Genomic DNA, 18,415 nt, shown 5'->3' with positions numbered 1-18,415 from the left:
AAACTAATAAATTGGATACGTTTAAAGAATGTGAAGGTAGGAACGTTTAAAATTTCATTTTGCCTTCAAAATTCATCAAAGAACACGTGTTTCTTTTTCACAATATAAATGATGTTATATCAAAAAATACTTTAAATTTTGAAATAATTAATGGGTGCCATACAAATCTTAAACAAAAGGATTTTTCCAAAGAAAAAAAACAAGACCCATATCCCGTGGCACGATATATGTATAATGTAACAGATTTGAAATACCTACATATTTAAAAACAATAAATTCAAATGTTTTTTGCAAAAAAAACATTGGCAGGTTCGTTTCTATGACGTAATACATTTCATTCAACCAAAAATGGACTAGCAATTAAGAAATGAAGATTTTGACCTTGTGAGTTATGTAGAAAAATATCATTAATTGGTTCGGCAGTCACTTTTTGGCAATATCTACCATCGTCGAACACTGTATATTTGAAAATGATGCAGAGTGCATCGAAACACGTGTCATAATACATTTTAAAAAATAGGGTATTTACCAAGTTAAACTAAATAAAAAAATAATAAGTTGACCATAGAATAGTGAAACAAATTGATAGATCGAATGTGGTTTATAATATAAGCAGAAGATTGAGGAAAAATTGGCATGATCAAATATTTCTAATTCTTGAGAGTGGTCAGGTTAGGAGTCGGAATAATTGGCGGGTATGTATGAAGAGATGCATGTATGTGGAAGAGGTAAAGATTTGTTGTAAAGATTGATTGTGGCGTTCTATTCACTCTGCCTACCTCTGAGGAGAAGCAGCGTGATTGTTAGTTAGTTTAATATTACATAAATTTACGAAAATCTCTATATGAGATAATTTGGATATAATAGTTTCACACTTTTTTTATCGTAAAATAAAATTTCGTTATTATTTTCAATTATTTATTCAAAATTGTTTAAATTGCCTTGAGATTGTATATTTCAGTATCAATAATATATTTTTTTTTAAATTTTAACAAATAAATAATAACAATAGCAAAAATATGATAAAATATAACTTTTATTGAAAACACCAATCCTCCTAAATTTTGGAATAAAACATTGTATATTATAAATACATATTAAAATATAAGTTTTATGTTCCTTTGAAAATCAAATCAGTTGAATCCTTATATTTTCAATAATTTTCAGATCATGGAGGGATGGTAATTAAATATTTATAAATAAAAACTGAAAAAACTGAAATGAAAATGCAGAAATGCGGAAAAAAATGAAAGTATTTAACTTGAAAGAAAAATGCAAACCAAGCCTTTTAATTCTGATTTTCAGATGAATTATTCATATTTTTTTAAATCAAAATTTATCACACATTTCTTCTGTATCATATTTTAAATCGTAATTTCAACGTGTTTTTAAGAATTCACATAACTGGGATTTGCCGAAAAACTAATTTCTAGAAGGACCTTTTGAAACTTAAATCATATTCGAAAAAACTTACATAAAACTCTTGTATCGTGCAATCCTAGTCAAACATGATAAAGGGTATGTTAATCTAAATACAATATTTTTTTATTTCAAAAACTTTTGTTGAATTTCGCAGATTGCCGTCGCAAAAATTAAGCCGAAAATTCAAATTTTTATATTTATATCATAATTTTTCTTTTAATTTTCAACTTAATTTTTTGACTCGTACTAAGTAATTTAAAATTGTGTTATTCTTTTTATATGTACAACTTATTTGTAAAGTGTAAAAAAAGTTTAAATTTGTGTAAAATTCAAGTATCATTTCAATATTTATACTTTATCGGCTAAAAAGTAATTTTTCATTCTACTATAGTGGAACATACATTGAAAGCTTTCCCACCGCATGCCCAGATCTGATACAGAAGCATCTAGGCTTCCTGACAGATCTGCTCTTGCAAAGCAATTTTTTTGGAAAACTAAGTTGCGAAATTTTTTGAAAATGTGAAACAACATAAAGTTGTATCCCGATTTTACTGTGAATTTATATTTAAAAGCTTTCAATATACCTGTCACTGCCAATTTAAATAAATACAAGTTTGTAAATCCATCACCAAATTTTCTAAAAGTACCCCGGTGTAGGCATTGAAAGGGATAGAACTATAATGGAACAGTGTAAAACCCAAAAAATAGCTCACTATCCATGGTAGCACTCTTTGAAGACCTTTTCTAAATACCTATCTACTTTATAGGTCGCAAGGCAGTTAGTTTTTCATTTTGTTATAATGGAATGTTGTTAAACCCAAAAGATAGTTCAGTATCATTGCTACATGAATTCTCTATGTAGCGCTCTGTGCGGACGTCTCCTAAATACCTATTATTGTACATTATAGGGTGCCAGTCAGTTTTTCATTTCATTATAATGGTATATTGTTAAACCCAAAAGATAGTTCAGTATCATTGCTACATGAATTCTCTATGTAGCGCTCTGTGCGGACGTCTCCTAAATACCTATTATTGTACATTATAGGGTGCCAGTCAGTTTTTCATTTCATTATAATGGTATATTGTTAAACCCAAAAGATAGTTCAGTATCATTGCTACATGAATTCTCTATGTAGCACTCTGTGCGGACGTCTCCTAAATACCCATTATTGTACATTATAGGGTGCCAGTCAGTTTTTCATTTCATTATAATGGTATATTGTTAAACCCAAAAGATAGTTCAGTATCATTGCTATATGAATTCTCAAGTGGTAAAAAAGGTGTTTCATTTTATAATTTTAACATGAATTCTCTGTGTAGCGCTCTGTGCGGACGTCTCCTAAATACCTATTATTGTACATTATCGGATGCCAGTCAGTTTTTCATTTCATTATAATGGAATATTGTTAAACCCAAAAGATCGTTCAGTATCATTGCTACATGAATTCTCTATGTAGCGCTCTGTGCGGACGTCTCCTAAATACCTATTATTGTACATTATAGGGTGCCAGTCAGTTTTTCATTTCATTATAATGGTATATTGTTAAACCCAAAAGATAGTTCAGTATCATTGCTACATGAATTCTCTATGTAGCGCTCTGTGCGGACGTCTCCTAAATACCTATTATTGTACATTATAGGGTGCCAGTCAGTTTTTCATTTCATTATAATGGAATATTGTTAAACCCAAAAGATCGTTCAGTATCATTGCAACATGAATTCTCTGTGTAGCGTTCTGTGCGGACGTCTCCTAAATACCTATTACTGTACTTTGTAGGGTGCAAGGCAGTTTTTCATTTTGTTATAATGGAATATTGTTAAACCTAAAGGATTGTTCAGTATCATTGCTACATTAAATCTCTGTTAAGCGCTCTGTGCGGACGTCTCCTAAATACCTATCACTGTACGTTATAGGTTGCAAGGCAGTTTTTCATTCTATTATAATAGAACAGTGTTGGACCCAAAAGATCGTTCAGTATTTTAGTAAGTGTTAATTTTTATTTCTGTGAAACATGGCACCTTACAAGGGCCCAGAGCAGCCGTGTACTAAGCTTTGAGAATAGGTGTTTGCGGAGAATCTTAGGCGTGCGGTGATTTGACTTTGTGAGGAATGAAGAGATAAGGCGTAGGACGCAGCAAATCTTGGTCACAACTGTCGTCAAGAAAAGGCGATTCAGTTGGCTTGGCCATGTACTCCGCATGCCTCCTGAGAGCCTTAATCAAGCTTGCCTCTTTTACAAGGCATCAGGTTCCCGCCGCCCAGGACGACCACTGCTGACAATTCGTCGGCAGTTCTCGTCAGAACTTCGGGACGCGGATCTGACTTGGGAGGATGCAAGGGAGCTGGCAGCCGATAGAAAAGCCTGGAGACAGTTTGTGGACTCCATATGCTCCACCTAGGGAGCGGATATGGTTATATATATTTTTTTATTTTGAGCTTAATAGTATTTTCACTCTTTCTTGTTGTTATATATATTATATATTGTTTTATAAAATGTGAAATCAGTAATTGGCCTCATTATCGGCTACTTATATTGTAAATTTATATTATTTTTGTTAATGACTGTTGATTTCCAATAAATAAATGAAAGTATTATTGCTAAATCAGTTTTCTGCAAAGCGTTCGGTGCGGGCCTCTCCAAAATACCTATTACTGCACTTTACTACAAAGTATTTTTTTTTCAATCTAATATATTCGTCCGCCTCAGTAGTGTAATGGTCAGTACGCTCGACAACAGCACTGGAGGTCCCGGGTTTGATTCCCAGGAGGGGTCAAACAAATATCAGTGATTTTTCCACTCTAATATTTATTCCATATTACCCTGAAATGGTACCTGAGGGCTAACCACCTTTCCTTCATGTGTTTATGATCAAGATAACACTGCATTTATATGATGCAGTGCCCTATGCACCATTACGATGCGGATAACGGTTTGAAGAAGAAGATAATGGAGCAGTATGAACCCTTAAAAATAGTTATTTGTCATTGCTACGTGAAGTTAGTGTAAAACGCTCCGTACGGACCTCTCCCCAATACCTATTACTACTTATAGGTCGAACTACTGATTCTTATCCAAAGGGCACCGTATCAAATTAATGCAATATTAATTTTATCTTTTTTTATATGAAGGCAAGGTGATCAGTCCTGCGTTTCAGGTACCAGTCAAGAGTAATATTAAATGAATATTACAGTATAAAAAGACTTCTATTTATATAGTGCATGTTTAACCTCGGCTCGTAACGCATGTTTGTGCTGAAACCTTTAGGGCATGTTGGTATTCGGGTCGACCAAAAATCGCATGTGTTAAACATTTTGTGTAGTTTTGAGTGTAGAAATAGTGCTATGGTAGTGAAGGGTAGTATTGTTTGCATACTGTGGTAATGATTGTCCTGACGAAGAGACGGGTTCGTCTCGAAACCGGTAGACATAAAAATCTCGGTGAGTGGTTATATACTAATATTATTAACATTTTTGTAAAAAAAATTAAAAAGTAACTTCTATTTATTTCAATTCCTCTGGGAATTGTATCCGGGACCTACAGCGTGGTAGTTATATGCGCTAGTATTTCTTCACAGGGGTAGGCAGAGAGATTAGAACGCCACGCCAATCTGTCTTTGCACACAATCATCCTCTATCTAAATTCATGCATCTTCTCATGCAAACTCGCAGATTATTCCGATTTCCGACACGACCACGCCCGAGTTTTTGAAATTTTTGATCATGCCTAGTTTTTCCTGTTTTTTTTTTCCATTTCTATTTCCAATTTCATTCACCTCATAAATTTGTTTTTCTGTTATTTATTTAATCCTTCGTTTCACATGCCCAAACCATCTCTACACACCTTTCTTAATTTGATCAATAATGCGCATCTCAGGCTTGCATTCTTCCCTTATCTCACCATACGATTATCAATCATACATTGTTTTGTCACAAATTTGTCTAGAGGATCGCATTTCGACTGCATTCAGTCTTCTTTCATTCTAATATTATTTTTTGACATCTCATCAGAGATGAAAAATAATATGGAAGTCTGGGCATTTACGGCCCAGACTTCCAAATTCTTCTTCATCTTTGATGAAATGTCAAAAAATAATAGGAAAATAACTCCTGTAATTGGAGTTTATCCAGATTTTGTGAACAAGTATTTGGACATAATAAAAATGTCTTCTTTCATTCGATTTATGGCAACGCTATGCTTTATTTTTACACATTAATGTAAAATAAACTTTTGGCTTTCATTTTTTTTATATCCGCACTCAATGGTGCAAAGGATACTGCATCATATTGTACGTGATATTTTTGATAGCTACTCACGTAAAGGCAAGGTGATTATTCGCGCGCTTTGGGTACCAGTCCAGGGTAAAATTCAATAAATATTGGAATGATAATTTTATTTCAACCCTCCCAGGGAATCGAATTCAGGGCCTCCAGCACTGTAGATAGTCGTGTTAACTATCACACTACGGAGGCGGACATTAATCATAAAAGCCGTATGTATGTTCTTTACATTTCAAAAGTAAAAAATATATATTAAAATCATAACGCGATCCGTAACAATTTAAAAAAATAAACTTTGCAAAAGTTTAACTCCATTCTTTTTGTATTCATTAAAACGATTTGCTATTTTTTCTTTATATCACTGTTGATTATTTGATTACCAATCATTTAAGGGTAGTTAGGCCCTGTTTATTAATTAAATATACTCCTAAGGAATTTCACGAAATTTACACTATAAATATTACGTAAAAATGTATAAAATTACCAAGATTACAGCATTTAAAGGTGGTACTTTGTTTAATAAAATAACAACTATGTAATTTTTTCCACATGAATTTTATTTAACCAGTTGCTGGTTAAATAAAATTCATGTAGAAAAAATAATATAGTTGTTATTTTATTATATAAAATGCAGTTTCACCAAGAAATGTCAGTACAAAACTTAAATGGAATTTTGTTCTTTACTAAAATTTAAATGTTTTCAAACGTAGATTTTTAATTAAAACGTAATATATACTGCTTGTAAATTGATGAGTACCATGGAAGAAATCAAACTTAAAATTCCTGTCCACTTTTATTTTCGAAGTCGTATCGATGCATTTCTGTTCATTTTTATTCATGAAAATAATTTCAGTAGTTTCAGTAAAAATATTAGACTGAAAATTATAAAATAAAATCAAATGACTCACCTCAGCATATTAAATCGGGCCATTGCAGATGTTAGGTGCACTGGTATTTAGTAAAGACAGTATAACTTTTTTAAATTTATATCATATCAGTCCAAATCGACTCAAGGGTACGAATTATATGATTTCAACAGAAAATCTCCGTTTAAATAAATAATATTTTAATTTAACAAGAAAAAAATCACATGAGCTCTAAAACAATCGTAAAACAAATTTAAAATAACACGCGAACCCCACACCGTTTCTTAAAAGGTCCTCTATTGAAAATAATTAACCCTTGATTTTATTTTCAGTGGATTGCAGCGACAGGGTTGTCCTCCGCGTACGGTGGTTGGGAAGTTTTTGCGCGGCGAGAGTCCAGACGCCCTTATATATAAGGCAACAGGCTGTGACGTCACCCGGTGTAGGCTGGAGGGGGGAACACTTGTTGGAGGACATGGAGGCATGCGAGACTGCACATCGTTGCCGCCCTACAGTATTACGATATCAGGATATGGGTATTCAAGTTTTTAATCCGAAAGTTGCGCGATCCACGCTAGTTTCTTTACCAATATAACGGGGAAAAAAAGAGAAGGAAAATTTACGTTAGACTTCCGCAAGCAATAAGGCGGAAACGTATTTCCATGAGAGATATTAGAGCTAATTTGAAAATATGGTTAGGCTGTGAATCTAATAATATACGCTGTGGTTTATTTTATTTAAAAAAATGAAACGCTTGAATATAATACTTAATGAGTTTTATTTACATATACGACTAGTTTCAAAAACTTACATATGCTTTCATCTTCTGGTAAAAATTAAAACTTAAAAATTTGAATGAAGTTGAAGTTTAATTTTTACCAGAATATGAAAACATCCGTTAGTTTTCGAAACTAATCGTATTTATAAAAAAAAACGCATTAACCGGTATATTCAAGTGTTTAATTAAAAAATAATAATCAACATGTCATTCCACAAAGTTAATCCCAAATCAATAAATAAAATGGTTTATTTTGTATATTAAAAGCATTGTTAAATTGTTGTATGGTAATCTAACACTCTCCTTATCATTCATCTTTTGTTTCGTGTAATACCACTTTTATGAACATCAATTAGTGTTACTGCTAACGGTACTGGAACACTTTTGATTAGGAAGACGGAAACGCGCGAATGAAGACAATCTTTTATTAATTAAAAAATCACCAAGTTGTAAGAACATAGGGTCACAAATATATCGAAAATTACAAAACACAAGGGGCGAGAAGAACAAATCGACACCAATATAAAAACAGAGCGCGCGCGGCGTGTACACGTTTTGAATATTATTTAATCTGAGCACACAAAAATTAGTCCGCCACCCTTTATATATGATTTTAAAGGAGCTACACGTGGTGGGGACAATATTATAAACAAAATATAAGTCCATGAACTGCGTCTCTTTGTTCTTCTCGCGTACATTTATTAATACTATTTTAATACATAAATTATTCTGAAAATACACAGACTTTGGCCGAAACAATTAGTGACTACCGGTTTCGGAATAATCATTCCATCATCAGGTCATTAAAATGAAATTGTTGCAGTCTGACATTTCTACAAAAATAACATTTTGAAAGAGAGAAAGAGACAAATGAATCACAATGGGAATATTTTTAAAAGTGGACTTGAAATTTAGTTAAATAACCAACTATTTGATTATTTCATTATCTTTTTGAAAATTTTATTTTTGTATAAATGTCAGACCGTAACAATTTCATTTTAATGACCTGATGTTGGAATGATTATTCCGAAACTGGTAGTCACGGAGTGTTTTAAAAAAAATGATATTATACAACTCACATAAACAAAAGGTGATCAGCCCTCCACTCCAGGCACCTGTCCAGGGTAATATTGAATAAATTTAACCGTTAAAAAATTCGTTCATATTTATTTGACACCCCTCTGGGAATTAAACCCGGGACCTCCAGTACGGTAGCCGAGCGTGCTGATCATTATACTACGGAGGCGGACAAAATAAAAGTATCTGAAATGTTATTTCAGACATTGTATCCTTAAAATATATGTGAAATAATTTGGGTGAATCTGTATGTGTAAATGTACGATAAAAAAGGAAAACGTATAATGTTTTATAAATTTTTCAACTGCTGACGTAGCAATCGATCATTATTCACGAATCTTTCGAAAATCCAACCGGTATGTTTTTTTTTCAATTTTCAGTTTCAATTTATTAATTTACAATTAACATAAACATTACAAACTGAATATTTAAAGCTTATACATTAAAATAGAAAATATCCAAGAATACGATTGCTAAAGGTGTAGAAGAATCCAGCTTCGGAAAACTCCTTCACACATGGAACAGATCAATATCCAATGAGATGAAAAAAAGCTTTATATTGAGCAGAAACTCTTATATTAGTATGTGAGGTCCGAATCCTGGATTGTAAATGCCTAGACTTCCATACTTTTTTTCATCTTTGATGAGATGTCAAAAAATAATACCAATAATAACTCCTATAATTGGAGATAATCCAGATTCGTGAACAAGTATTTGCACACACTCAAAATGTTGTTAATGTATATGTTTCATATAAAGTCGAGACATTAAAAAAAGTTAAACTTAAATTAGGAATGGATAGATATTACTACAAAGTAACTGCCAAATCTATTGATTAAATCATAAATTTTAATATAATTTGTATTTGAAGCACTAACTTTGTGATTTTTCATTTTATAATTAAAATGTAACTTTGTTTTCAAATCACTAAAATATTTTAAAATAACTTAAATGTCTAATTGATAAAAATAAAGGTCTAAATATATACATGCAATAGAGGACTCAAATAAGCTTACTTAGAAATATTAGAAATTAAAAAGGCAACTAATAATAATTTACAACTAATAAATACACAAGTAAATGATTTTGCTAAAAGTCAGTAATTAAATATGTTTCCAATCACTTATCATCCCTGATCCCTTTTGACTGTGACTGCCAATCAACACAAAAAAATAAAGCCACTTGAGATCTACCTAAGCTTCTTTCCTTTCAAAATATTTTGAATATTGTTTAGTAGAAAGTGTTTTAGTATTGATAAGTCTTGATAAAGAAGCGGTTAGCTTCGAAACCGGTTAAGTTTAAAGATGATGTTCCTGAAAACGGTATCTTTCACTTATTTTGTATTGCAGCAAGGATGAAGAATGTTTCCCTTCTTTAGAAAATTCCTCCTTAAACGAGATTATTATTTACAACTTTTCCAATAATCTCCAACCCTTATGAAGTAACGAGGGAAGTTTCAGGATTTATGTGCACGAATTTGTCAACAAGTCGTACTTTGCCAATCATTTCCCAACTAATACTAGAAACGAGATCTATTAGAAAATGTATAGCTAGCAATTTTTACAAATTTTCTTTTCATATAATTTAACAAATAAGTATTTTAAAATATGCCATCGGCACGGGAAAACCCAGTGAGGGCGCAATATTTATTATGTGTTTAGTTTTAAAAAAATAGAAAAATAACTGGGGTAGACAGAGAGAATAGAACGCCACACTACAAAATACCCATCATGGGTATCAGGTGCGTAGGTAACAAATGTTGAATATTACTTGGATATCCATTCAGTGAATAAAATAATTTGGTAAAATTTAGTACAAAAATTTGGTAAAAGTAAAAAAAAATTAAAATCGTGTTTTTAGGCGTGTTACATTTTTTTTTTAAGTATGCAAAAAGAACTCCACTGACAAGACAGAGAAGGTAGCTAGGTGGGTCTCTGCAAAAAATAATATGTTAATTATATCTATGAATTTACGATTTTGAATTTAAATATTAAACAAATAAATGAAAGAAATAAAAATAAAATATAAATATAAGAATAGATTTATATTATCCACTGACACTTCGTGATGGAATTGCATTTTTAATATATTATTAGAATAAAACCAATATTTTTAGCTTTTCCACTTTATTTTTATTTGACCAGCGACCGGGTTTCGTCGTTACCGACATCATCAGACTGGTCTGATGATGTCGATGATGTCGGTAACCAGTCTGATGATGTCGGTAACGACGAAATCCGGTCGCTGGTCAAATAAAAATAAAGTGGAAAAGCTAAAAATATTGGTTTTAATCTAATAATATATTAAATATAAGAAGACATCTGTTATCTCAACCAATCATGGCTCTAGTGGATTAATGATATATGTAGGAGTTCCAAAATTTCATCTCAGCAATAGATACAGCTAGTAAAGTGTTAGTAATACAAAAACAGTGTTTCGAAATTGGATTATATATATATATAGAACTTCCAAGAATTTGAGTAGTGTGGTCGTCAATCATGGATGGAATGATGAATGTTGCTCGTGTGTCAAGTGATTTTTTAATCAGCCTGTTATAGACCCGTTAATACTCAGACTTTCATATTTTTCAACTATGTTGAGATGTCAAAAATGTATCCGTTTTGGGTTGAAAATAATTCAGCAGTTTGCAGAAATTCCTGTGTTTTTTTTTAAACATAAATTTGTTAAATATTTATGGTATATACATACATATAAATAAATAAATATATTATTTTATCAATTCATAAACAAAATTCACATTTTTTCCCCAGAGTTATGTATCTTGGTGTTGTTTGCGTGTATGCCGTGAATATCTGTATTTATTTCTTAAATTTTTGCAGTTACTTTGTGGCACATTTTATAAACCTTGTATTTGATACTTGAATTATTAGCATTTAAAAACAAATACACATTATAAAATAAAACCATTTTGTTTTAACCACTTTTTATTGGTACACTTCATCCAACCGGTTTCGACAAGAACCTTGTCGTCATCAGGGTTTACGTACTAAATTCTAAAACTTTAATGTTTAGAATTCTTTTTTAATACTTTTTCAATGTAATTCAATGTTTTAGAATTTAGTACATAAACCCTGATGATTACAAGGTTCTTGTTGAAACCGGTTGGATAAAGTGTACCAATAAAAACTGGTTAAAACCAAATGGTTTTATTTTAAAATGTGTATTTGTTTTTAAAAGCTAATAATTCAAGTATCAAATAAAGCCCGCGTTTGCTTCTACAAGCAAAGCGAGTGCGAATAGGGGTGGTATTTGTATTATATTTTGTATCGGCAAGAGCTCAAAGATTATTTCCCCAGTGACCGAAATACGATCATGATTCCTTGAATACCTCATGAAAATTGCTACGTATTTTCTAACTGGTTCAGGCATAACAAGTCTATCCAATTATATAACTCATTATCGTCGCAGGTCTGATCCATAAATTATGAGTGAAGAATTGGATACAAATGAATAAGATCTAATTTTATTTATTAACTACGCCAATCGGTCATACTTTTTGTGGCTCAGTCTAGTTATAGTCAACAAGTAAAAAAAATATTATTATTTATTTCATGTACTAGAAATTTCTACTTATAACATATCGCTCACTCCTTTTAAGAACGTCTTAAATGAAAAATCGTCAATTTTCAGTTGTGCATGTTTTCGAAATGCCCAGAAAATGTACCATATCCCAGAAAAAGAGGCATATTTTTAACTTAATATTTACCCGCTACAGGGCAGAAAGTGTTGTTTTTGCATTTTGAAGAAAAGGTATTGTTTAATTATTTAAAAAAAATAAACTTGTTATTTTCAAATGGAGATAAAACCTTAGGTTTAATCTAAAAAGATCTCTTGCACAGTAAACAATTAAATAAGTTGCTTAGTATTTATTTTTAATAAATTGTACTATATTTTTAAACTTTAAAAACGTTCACCTGAAAAATCAAGTTTTTTGATTTATGACGTTCTTGAAAGGAGTGAGCTACATATGTTTTCAGTCATTTCCGAATCGTCCGTTATTTCGGCTCGCCATGTACGTTGACTGGATAATGTATAAACATAGATCCTAATTACCATAACTGGAACATCCCAGGGCGCCTTGTCAGTGTCACTCATAGCAGATAATAATCTCTACTTCACTCATGTACTCCTGTGATCTAGCTAGCTGCAAGTTACCTAATTGCCCTAATCGAAGCGTGATAAATATCTGTTAAGAAACTTCTTCTTCTTTCATCTTATCCTCACCTGTGTCCAATGGTGCATAGAGCACTGCACCAAATTGATACGGTACACCTGTGAATCCAGTGACGCGGGTTCGATTACGATAATTTCTTAACTAGAAATATTTAACTTTATTTTTATTTCATTGTTTGATTAGGCTTTTTTATTTCATTAATAGTGGTAAAAAAAATCATTTTTAATTTAAAAAATGCATTCCACACCATTTTCGACCACCGTATTAGAAAATGATGCGGAATGCGTGTCAAAATAGATTTAAAAAAAAATTGTTTTTACCAACTATAACTTTTTTATTAATCTCAAACACATATTTTAATAAATATTTTAGGTCTTTCAACTTGAGATGAAACATCTATGACGCCATTCCTCACAGGGGTAGATTAAGATAATAAAACGCCACATCACTCTCTTCGCAAACAACACGTCTCTTCCACATTGATACATCTCCTCATACATACTCGTACTTACCAATTATTTCGACTCCTGTCCTGACCACATAAACTAAATATTTGATCATGCCAAGTTTTCCTTGGTCTTCTTCTCTTTAAATTTGTTTAACTGTTTTTCGTCACTCATTCAAATTACATGCCCAAACCATCTCAACACACCTTTCGTATTTTTTTTCAACTACTCAAATTTTGGAAGTCATACTTTTATAATCCATCTTATGACGCTCCGTGATTAAGTTCACAATAGCCATCTATAAAAGAATTCAGACAGGCGCCGGGGCGTAGTTGGGTAGATGCTTGACTGCGAAACTGGCGTCGCTGGTTCGATTCTCGCCAATTGCAAAATAATTAAGAAAGTATTATTTTCTTAAAATAAAGACTTTGCGGTTTATTCCTTAAAAAAAAGCTTTTATTTAGTGTGCTTTAGTAGTGAGGTAGTTTAGTCGGACAGACTCAAAACGTTTCATTTAAATTGGTTTTGGATTTCGGGAACCTACAAAGACTTTAAAACACGGCTGAAATAAACTTTTTTGTTATTTTTTATGTTTATTAACCGTAATTTCATTGTTTTATGTACCTATATTACAGAAACCGATATTTATGTATAAGGGTGAAAATGTTATGAGCCATTATGTGACTTTATTAGAGTATTACGATTATATCTGACGCATATCATAATGATTTGATTGGTAGTATAATGATAATAATAATTGATTACAATGTCGGCTTGACGACTTAACGTTCGAGTAGTTTTCCACCGTTTGCCTACTTATAAGGGTATAATAAAATATTATTAGCACTATTTACTAATCATTTGGATATTATTCATATAATTTCGCTACAATAAGAAATGGCTACATTTTATTGTGCGGTAAGGTAGTGAAAAATTATCAGCAAATGTTTCATATGCAAGTTTGCTGCAGTATATATGGTTGATTTGAGTAAGTTGGTTGGTTGATTTTAGTAAATTAATTGATAACTTAAAAAAATTAATCATCTTGGCTTTCGATTATAAAAAAAATGAGTTTTCTTCTACTGACCCTTATCCGCACTCAATGGTGCATAGGGCACTACATAAAATTTATGCAATTTTAATTTTGTTGTTCATTTCATAAAGACAGGGTGATCAGTCCCCTGCGCTTCAGGCACCAGTCCAGGTTAATATTTAATACATATTGGAGTGGAAAATCATTTATTTTTATTTTTTTTTTAAATCCCCCTGGGAATCGAACCCAGAAGCTCCACCATTGTAGCCAAAGGTGCTAACCACTATCTTATGGAGGCATTTATTATTTCAACCACATATTTAAATTTACAACGTTTTGAGTGCGTCCAAATACTTGTTCACAAAATATGGATTATCTCCAATTACAGAAGTAATTTTCATATTCTTTAATAAAAATGTTTCTGCTCAGTAAATTTTTTATTTTCATCTCATCAATATATGTCTCTAGTGAAGTTCTAGTGATTCAAGAACAATTTTTCAAAATTGGTTCATGTATATAGAACTTCCAAGAATTTGAGTAGTGTCAATAATGGGTAGAATTGATGAATGTCACACGTGTGTAAAGTGATCACTTAAACCAGCCTATGACGGTCGTCAGCCCCGTAAATGCCCAGACTTCCATATTCTTCTTCGTCTTTGATGAGAGGTCAAAAAATAATATGACCAATTAAAATGTTTTCTTGTTTTGGGCCACCTCATACTGAGGGTTGGAAATTATCATTGCAATTTAAACTTTACCTAGAAACGCTCTAAACATCGACTTAAAGCTACAGTGCGCCGTGGAACCACTCTCTCAAGTTTTAAAGCCAGGATATAAGTTTCCTTCCTTTGCTGCGTTTACTCTTGACTTTGTCGTGTATTATAATACGTATTACTTCGTATTTTTCTTCCCTCATAATGCCAACATATTGCACTTTTTAAAATATATATATAAATATATATATATATATATATATATATATATATATATATATATATATATATATATATATATATATATATATATATATATATATATTTATATTTATATAAAAATATATATATATATATATATATATATATATATATATATATATATATATATATATATATATATATATATATATATATATATATATATATATATATATATATATATATATATATATATATATATACATATCCTAACAGTAAACAAAACATTTATTCTTCTTCAAGCTCTTTTCATTCTTCATACATTCAGGCATCTCATCATACATTTTCGAACCCTTAAACATTAAGCAACTTTGCGACTCGGTTTTCTTCAACAGTGACAGTCTTATTTTATCTTTATTTCTCATGAAAATTTTTGTTTTAAACCATTTTATTCTTAAAACATTTTGGTAATTTATCCTTAAAAAAATTATGTATAATTATCAGCATATTAAAGTCTTTTTGTATAGATAACCAGTTTAGTTTTTCTCTCATTTTTTTCTATACTATTATATGTATTCTTCTTAGAACTATTCTCATCGCTTTATTTTGTATAATTTCTAATTTATTTAAATTTCTTTCATTTGCTTAAAATAATATTGTTGAGCAGTTATCTACACGTGGAATAATGATTGTTTTATAAATGAGCTCTGCAGTGTTTTTATTTAATTTTATTCCTTAATCTGCCAAGGAAAAATAGTATTGTGTATTTCTTTTAAACATTTTCAAAATTTGCATTTAAGGTTAGTTTTGAATCCAATTTTTATATTCAAAGTATCTTAAAATTCTCTGTTTTTAATGCGTTTCAAAACATTTTCGTTTATATTTCTCTTAACATACTTCTAAAGTACCACATTTCAAATGCTTCCATTTTATTTTAACAAATTGACTACCAAAAGCTGACTAGTCGATTAGTCGGTTTTTTACCCTACGTACTAAAAATAATTCTTAAAATCAAATGATTGTACATCATAAATTTACACGTTGAAGACAATATTTTTGCACTTGAAATTATAAACAAAAAATGTCGTATTATTCACGTATTGTATATGATTACATTTTGCATTTATTAAAAATATTGCCTAAAATTTTACAACGTTTTGAGTGTGTCCAAATACTTGTTTACAAATCTGGATTATCTACAATTATAGGATTTTCATATTTATTGACATCTCATCAAAGATGAAGAAGATATGCCCAGACTTCCATGTCCTACTTCATCTTGAATGAAATGCAAAAATAATGTAAAATTTTGACAAATAATAATAATAATAATAAAACCCTTATCCGGACCCCAATGATGCATAGGGCACTGCGTCATATAAACGCAGTGTTATCTTGATCGTTTACACATGAAGGAAAGGTGATCAGCCCTCCGCTTCAGGCACCAGTCCAGGGTAATAATATTGAATAAATAAATAAATCCGCCTCCGTAATGTAATGGTCAGCACGCTCGGCTACAGTTTTGGAGGTTCCGGATCGATTCCCAAGGGGGGTAAAATAAATGTTAGTGATTTTTTCACTGTAATATTTATTCAATATTGACAAATAATAGTGCTTATAATTTTTTTAATTTTCCTTTTAATAAATATCCTTTTTAAATTAAAAGTTTAAATTTAAAATCGATATAATGGTATACATAATTGTGAGAATTAATTCCAGTACGTAGGGTAAAAAACCGGACTAATCGGTGTTTGATCGTTTACGGTTGGCAGTAAAAAGCCAACTGGTCAGCTTTTGGTATATAATATAATAAAAATCATGATAATCAAACCACATTTTACAAACAGATTGGTACAGAAATTATAAATGTGTGTATTTGTTTATTTTTTTGTATTTTTTGCTTTAAGTACGAATTTGCTTGGTTTTAAGGGTACGTCTTTCAAAAATTCATTGGTAAATAAAGTGTTAAATGGCCTGAGTAAAAGTTCTTTTATTTTTCTGTTTTTTTTTCATGCGTCTTTAAAAAATTTACGTTTTTAATTCTCTAACCCATGATATTTTGAACATTCTCCTATACTACCACATTTAAAATGCGTCAATATTCTTTTAAATGGCCCGAGTAAAAGTTCATAGGATTAAGACGCCATAGAAGAGCACTAAAAAGATACAGCATCGTTTGATTCTTATGTAATTTCTTCTCATTTAAACGTAATTTCTTTTAATATTGGTAGAGTTTTCTTTTATCGTATAGTCAAGTAAAGCCATTTGTTTAGATGACAGTTTTATTCTTATTGACATCCGAAAAATATAACGAACAGTTTTTAGACACCATAGTGATTTTTGTGTCAGCCCCGTACATGCCCAGACTTCCATATTCTTCTTCATCTTTGATGAGATGTCAAAAAATAATATCTAGAATGTAGTTATAAACCCAATTTTATAACCTCATTTTATTTTTTATCGACAATTCTCTCATAAACAAACAGTTTATAAATGATTGATTACACCGTAATATCTGAGAAAATACCAATTTTTTGTGGTTTACTCATCCGGTAATAAGAACATCTCTAGTTCTCAAAACTAGTTTTATTTACATTAACATACCCAAAAAAGTTAGTTAAATTTAAGTTATTATACAGACCTGAATGATGGAAGTTTAACTTCTGAAACATGTAGTCTATAATAAAACTCAAGTGGTAAAAAATAAGTGTTTTCTTTAATCATTGTAACATGTCTTACCACAAAGTTAATGCCGAAACAATAAATAAAATAACATACCCAAAAGTGGTTTTAAACAAGTATTTGATTTTTAAATTTATCCAAATCCTATTCAGACTGATGACGCTAGCTAACAATACTATTGACGACGCTGGTCTGGTTTGAGAATATGGCACAAAACATTGTTTAAATTATTAACTTATGTGTTATAACTTCACCTACGATCTAGAAGTGAGATAACTTTGCCTAAGTTAAATTGGTAACCGTAGGTGGATGTTATCTAAATGCAATGATGATATCCATTCAGTTGACAGCATAAATGCATAATCAAATAACACTACCCCAAACCATTAATTTAATTTAATTAAAACCATTATTTCTGGACTGACATGATAAGACCTTTACAAAGTAAAAGACAATATTTTTTAAAAATATTAATAAATAATTTTAATGTGACAATTATAAAAAACTTTTTTCTGCATAGTAACACGTTCCCCTTCACCGAAGAATGAACAAACTATTTTAAAGATATAATGATACTTTTTATTAGAAAAGTTATATGAATTCAATAAACCATTACTAAGCACACTATACAAGTATTTTGAAATAATTTATAGACACAGTTATGTAGGCATTTAAGTATTCTTGTGGTTTTACTGAGGAGATAATAATAGGTTGTAATAAAGG

The sequence above is a fragment of the Brachycentrus maculatus genome, unplaced genomic scaffold (genome assembly GCF_059751285.1).
Source record: "Brachycentrus maculatus isolate JH-2025_06_01 unplaced genomic scaffold, ASM5975128v1 h1tg000035l, whole genome shotgun sequence".
Classification (NCBI taxonomy): Eukaryota; Metazoa; Arthropoda; class Insecta; order Trichoptera; family Brachycentridae; genus Brachycentrus; species Brachycentrus maculatus.
Note: the sequence above shows the minus strand (reverse complement) of the source record.